We start from the raw sequence: 6,247 nt of genomic DNA, 5'->3' as shown, positions 1-6,247 counted from the left end.
TCTCTCATAGGATTTGGATTTGGTGGAAAGAATATTTGAGTGGAAAGCAACTTGGGAAGGCTAGAGATCAAGATTCATATGGTAGGAATGGAATGTCTTGGTCTCAACACATGAGTAGGTGGTTCTCTCTCAGAACATATGAGTTGGAATGGTGTGTGTGTTCTGATGGCTCTCTCTTCGAATGAGAAGAAGGTGGAGGGGTATATATAGCCTCCACACAAAATCCAACCGTTACACAGTTTTCCAATCTCGGTGGGACCGAATCAATATACTCGGTCGGACCGAAAATGTAAACCTAGTGACCGTTAGAGATTTTCGGTGGGACTGATATGCAACTCGGTAGGACCGATATGGTTAGGGTTTGGGCATAACGTAATCTCGGTGAGACCGAATTTGGTAATTAGCTAACCAGAGAGTTGGTCAGGCAAACTCGGTGGGACCGATTTGCTCTTTCGGTGAGACCGAGTGAAACTCGGTGAGACCGAAAAGTTACAAAGGGGAAACACTGAGTTTACATTGCAATCTCGGTGGGACCGATTCGCTCTTTCGGTGAGACCGAAAAGTTACGAAAGGGAAACAGAGAGTTTGCAACCCCATCTCGGTGAGACCGAGATCCCTATCGGTAGGACCGAATTGCTAGGGTTTGGCAGTGGCTAATGACAAGTGAAACTCGGTGGCGCCGGATAGGATGAATCGGTAGGACCGAGTTTGGCTTAGGGTTTAGGTCATATGTGGATATGGGAAAGTAGTTGAGGGTTTTGGAGCATATCACTAAGCACATGAAGCAAGAGGCTCATTAAGCAACACCTCATCCCTCCTTGATAGTATTGGTTTTTCCTAAAGACTCAATGTGATCTTGGATCACTAAAATATAAAATGAAGAGTCTTGAGCTTTTGAGCTTGAGCCAATCCTTTGTCCTTAGCATTTTGAGGGTTCCACTTTCACATCCATGCCATGCCAATCATTGAGCTTTCCTGAAATAATCATCTTGGAATAGCATTAGCTCAATGAGCTATATGTTGTTATGAATTACCAAAACCACCTAGGGATAGTTGCACTTTCAGTATTACACACATCTTGTTTATGTGAAATGTTTCTGTTCTCTTGGCTCAACACAAACAGTTTATTAGAATGAATTGTATGCCCTCCATTGCACACACCTTGATCTGGCTGAACCATTTTTGTTGCCTTGCCTAATCGAAAATAGTTCATCCGAGTGAACCATATGGCTTATATCGCAGACACCTTGATCTGGCTGACCGTTTCTTTTATGTTGCCTAATCACAAACAGTTCATCCAAGTGAACTATATGCCATATATCACACACACCTTCATATGGTTGTCCGTTTTTGATGTTCCATCTCATTGATGTCTACTATGAAACTTTATTCTTGTAGACACGTGTTGGGCCTCCAAGCGCAGAGTTTTGTAGGACAGTAGCAATTTTCCCTCAAGTGGATGACCTAAGGTTTATCAATCCGTGGAAGGTGTAGGATGAAGATGGTCTCTCAAAAACGACCCTGTAACCAAATACAAGAAATCTCTTGTGTCCCCAACACATCTAATACAATGACAAATTGTATAGGTGAACTAGTTCAGCAAAGATGGTGATAAAATTGTAATATGAATGGTAGAAATATATTTTTATAATCTGAATAAATAAAAATAGCAAGGTAGCAAATAGTAAACGGGCACAAAAACGGTATTGCAATGCTTGAAAATGAGGCCTAGGGTCTGTACTTTCACTAGTGCAATCTCTCAACAATGCTAATATAATTGGATCATATAACCATCCCTCAACGTGCGATGAAGAATCACTCCAAAGTTCCTATCTAGCGGAGAACATAAGAAGAAATCGTTTATAGGGTACGAAGCCACCTTGAAGCTATTCTTTCCGATCGATTGATACGTCTCCAATGTATCTATAATTTTTTATTGCTCCATGCTATTATATTATCTATTTTGGATGTTAATGGGCTTATTTTTACACTTTTATATTATTTTTGGGACTAACCTATTAACCGGAGGCCCAGCCCAAATTGCTGTTTTTTTTCCTATTTCAGTGTTTCGTAGAAAAGAAATATCAAACGGAGTCCAAACGGAATGAAACCTTCGGGAATGTGATTTTTGGAACAAACGTGATCTAGTAGACTTGGAGAGGATGTCAAGAATCAATCGAGGAGGCCACCAGGCAGGGGACGTGCCCACCCCCTGGGCGCGCCCTCCACCCTCGTGGGCCCCTCGTTGCTCCACCGACCTACTTCTTCCTCCTATATATATATCCATATACCCCGCAAACATCCAGGAGCACCACGAAAACCTAATTCCACCACCGCAACCTTCTGTACCCAAGAGATCCCATCTTGGGGCCTTTTCCGGAGCTCCACCGAAGGGGGCATCGACCATGGAGAGCCTCTACATCAAATCCATGGCCCCTCCGATGATGTGTGAGTAGTTTACCTCAGACCTTTGGGTCCATAGCTAGTAGCTAGATGGCTTCTTCTCTCTCTTTGGATCTCAATACAAAGTTCTCCTCGATTCTCTTGAAGATCTATTCGATGTAATCTTCTTTTGCGGTGTGTTTGTCGAGATCCGATGAATTGTGGGTTTATGATCAAGTTTATCTATGAACAATATTTGAATCTTCTCTGAATTCTTTTATGTATGATTGGTTTATCTTTGCAAGTCTCTTCGAATTATCAGTTTGGTTTGGCCTACTAGATTGATCTTTCTTGCAATAGGAGAAGTGCTTAGCTTTGGGTTCAATCTTGCGGTGCTCGATCCTAGTAACAGAAAGGGAACCGACACATATTGTATTGTTGCCATCGAGGATAAAAAGATGGGGTTTACATCATATTGCATGAGTTTATCCCTCTACATCATGTGATCTTGCTTAAGGCGTTACTCTGTTATTATGAACTTAATACTCTAGATGCATGTTGGATAGCGGTCGATGTGTGGAGTAATATTAGTAGATGCAGAATCGTTTCGGTCTACTTGTCTCGGACATGATGCCTATATACATGATCATGCCTAGATATTCTCATAATTATTCATTTTTCTATCAATTGCTCGACAGTAATTTGTTCACCCACTGTAATACTTATGCTATCTTGAGAGAAGCCACTAGTGAAACCTATGGCCCCCGAGTCTATTTTCCATCATACAAGTTTCCAATATACTTTATTTTGCAATCTTTACTTTCAATCTATATCATAAAAATACCAAAAATATTTATCTTACTATTATCATGTCTATCAGATCTCACTCTTGCAAGTGGTCGTGAAGGGATTGACAACCCCTTTATCGCGTTGGTTGCGAGGTTCTTATTTGTGTGTGTAGGTATGAGGTGACTCGCGCGTGGTCTCCTACTGGATTGATACATTGGTTCTCAAAAACTGAGGGAAATACTTATGCTGCTTTACTGCATCACCCTTTCCTATTCAAGGGAAGACCAACGCAGTGCTCAAGAGGTAGCAAGAAGGATTTCTGGCGCCGTTGTCGGGGAGGCTCACGCCAAGTCAAGTCAAGATTTTATCTCCCGCCAACGTGCGATTTCTGGCGCCGTTGCCAGGGAGATCTACGCCAAGTCAAGACATACCAAGTACCCATCACAACTCTTATCCTTCGCATTACATTATTTGACATCTGCCTCTCATTTTCCTCTCCCCCACTTCACCCTTGTCGTTTTATTTGCCCTCTTTTCCTTTCGCCCTCTCTTTCCGTTCGCCTCTTTTCGCTTGCTTCTTGTTTGCTTGTGTGTTGGATTGCTTGCTTGTCACGATAGCTCAAGATAATACTAAATTGTGTGACTTTGCCAATACCAACAATAACGATTTTATTAGCACTCCGATTGCTCCTCTTACCGATGCTGAATCTTGTGAGATTAATATTGCCTTGCTGAATCTTATCATGAAAGATTCGTTTTCTGGCCTTCTTAGTGAAGATGCCGCTACCCATCTAAACAACTTTGTTGATTTGTGTGATATGCAAAAGAAGAAAGATGTGGAAAATGATATTGTTAAGCTAAAGCTATTTCCATTTTCGCTTAGAGATCGTGCTAAAGCTTGGTTTTCGTCTTTGTCTAAAAATAGTATTGATTCATGGAATAAGTGCAAAGATGCTTTTATCTCTAAGTATTTTCCTCTCGCTAAGATCATCTCTCTTAGAAATGATATTATGAATTTTAAGCAACTTGATCATGAACTTGTTGCACAAACTTGGGAGAGGATGAAATTAATGATACGTAATTGCCCTACACATGGATTGAATTTATGGATGATTATACAAAAAAATTATGCCGGATTGAATTTTCCTTCTAGAAATCTTTTAGATTCGGCCGCGGGAGGCACTTTTATGAAAATCACTTTAGGAGAAGCTACCAAACTCCTAGATAATATTATGGTTAATTATTCTCAATGGCACACTGAAAGATCTACTAGTAAAAAGGTGCATGCAATTGAAGAGATTAATGTTTTGAGTGGAAAGTTGGATGAACTTATGAAATTGTTTGCTAATAAGAGTGCTCCTACTGATCCTAATGATATGCCTTTGTCTACTTTGATTGAGAATAATAATGAATCTATGGATATGAATTTTGTTGGTAGGAACAATTTTGGTAATAACGCGTATAGAGGTAATTTTAATTCTAGGACGTTTCCTAGTAATTTCTCTAATAATTATGATAATTCCTACAACAATTTTTATGGAAATTATAATAAGATGCCCTCTGATTTTTAATCTAGTATTAAAGAATTTATTACTTTGCAAAAGAGTTTTAATGCTTTGATTGAAGAAAAATTGCTTAAGATTGATGAGTTGGCTAGGAACGTGGATAGAATTTCTTTTGATGTTGATTCTTTGAAATTTAGATCTATTCCACCTAAGCATGATATCAATGAGTCTCTCAAAGCCATGATAATTTCCACTGATGAGTGCAAAGAAAGAACCGCTAGGATGCGTGCTAAGAAAGATTGCTTTGTGAAAGCGTGTTCTTCTAGTTTTCATGATAATTATTAAGTTGCTATAAAATGATTGTAAAACATCTAAAAATGATAAAATAACAGCATGAATACTTTATAAATTATAGATACGTTGGAAACGTATCACTCATCACAAACAGTTCATTCGAGTGCACTGTATGCCGTATATTGCACACGCCTTCATCTGGCTGCCCGTTTCTATTTTTCTTTCTCATCGCAAACAGTTAATTGAACTGAACCGTATGCCCTGCATCGCACATGCAACTAAAAAGAGAACCGTGTTTGATGGCTTCGCCATCGCAAATGTTTTGCATCTTTTTTGACGTTTTTTACACCATTGTTTGTGATTAATGCATCACACACAGTTTCGTCAAAGGGTCTTTGATCGTAGTGTCGCGTTAGCAACATTCTGCAGTAGTGATCTAGCATGCTAAAGTTATACAGTATGAAAATTTAAGTCATGACACATGTACTGATGTTTATTTCATATTGTGAATGTTGGTATTTTTTTCTATAAAGTTGGTCAAACTTTACGAGGCTTGACTTTAGTAAAATCTTATATGCGAACTAAAAAGATTCGGAGGGAGTACAACATGCTTAACAACAACCAAATATAGTCATTCATAGAGCTATCGTTAAATTTGGTATTGATGAAATTGAACTGCACAATTCATACTAGCACATATAGAACATCACACTGTTAATAGCTGAAATAAACAAGGCATACTACGAACAACCAAAGATGGCAATTGAAACTGGACATATGCTGCGCCAGCCGTGCCTAGTTTTTCTTCGTGGTTTTCTATCAGAGTCAGAGCTGTGATGTCCGGTCGCCGGTGGTTGGGTCTGGCGCGGATCTTCATGCATCTCCACAAGGCCTTTTCAGTGCGGATTGAGTCGACAATTGCCTATGTGAAGTCTGCTCAGGATTTAGGGATGGTGGTGACGCCTCTAGGGGAGGAGTGATGATAATGATGCCTCTAGGAGAGGAGTGATGATGATGACGCTTGCGTGCTGTCTTGGCGAGACTCTCTGGAGTGATATGTGTTGGATACTTATGCGCATCATTCAACGGTTGTGATGATTTTCGCTCGGTTCTTCATAATGAATTGGGCAAACTGATTTGCGTTGGGTTTTCCTCAATTAACTGAGTAAGTTTCTTCTTCTTAATGAACACAAGACAATTATCATTTTGAAAAATTAAATTAAATAAACCGAGGCACCCAACCGATCGGTTCTGCCTAAGAGCATCTCTAGCAGATCA

The sequence above is a fragment of the Triticum urartu genome, chromosome 4A, assembly GCF_056163025.1.
Source record: "Triticum urartu cultivar PI428250 chromosome 4A, HENAU_Tu73, whole genome shotgun sequence".
NCBI classification, from domain to species: domain Eukaryota; kingdom Viridiplantae; phylum Streptophyta; class Magnoliopsida; order Poales; family Poaceae; genus Triticum; species Triticum urartu.
The sequence above is the reverse complement of the archived record's forward strand: the minus strand, read 5'-3'. Positions refer to the sequence as shown.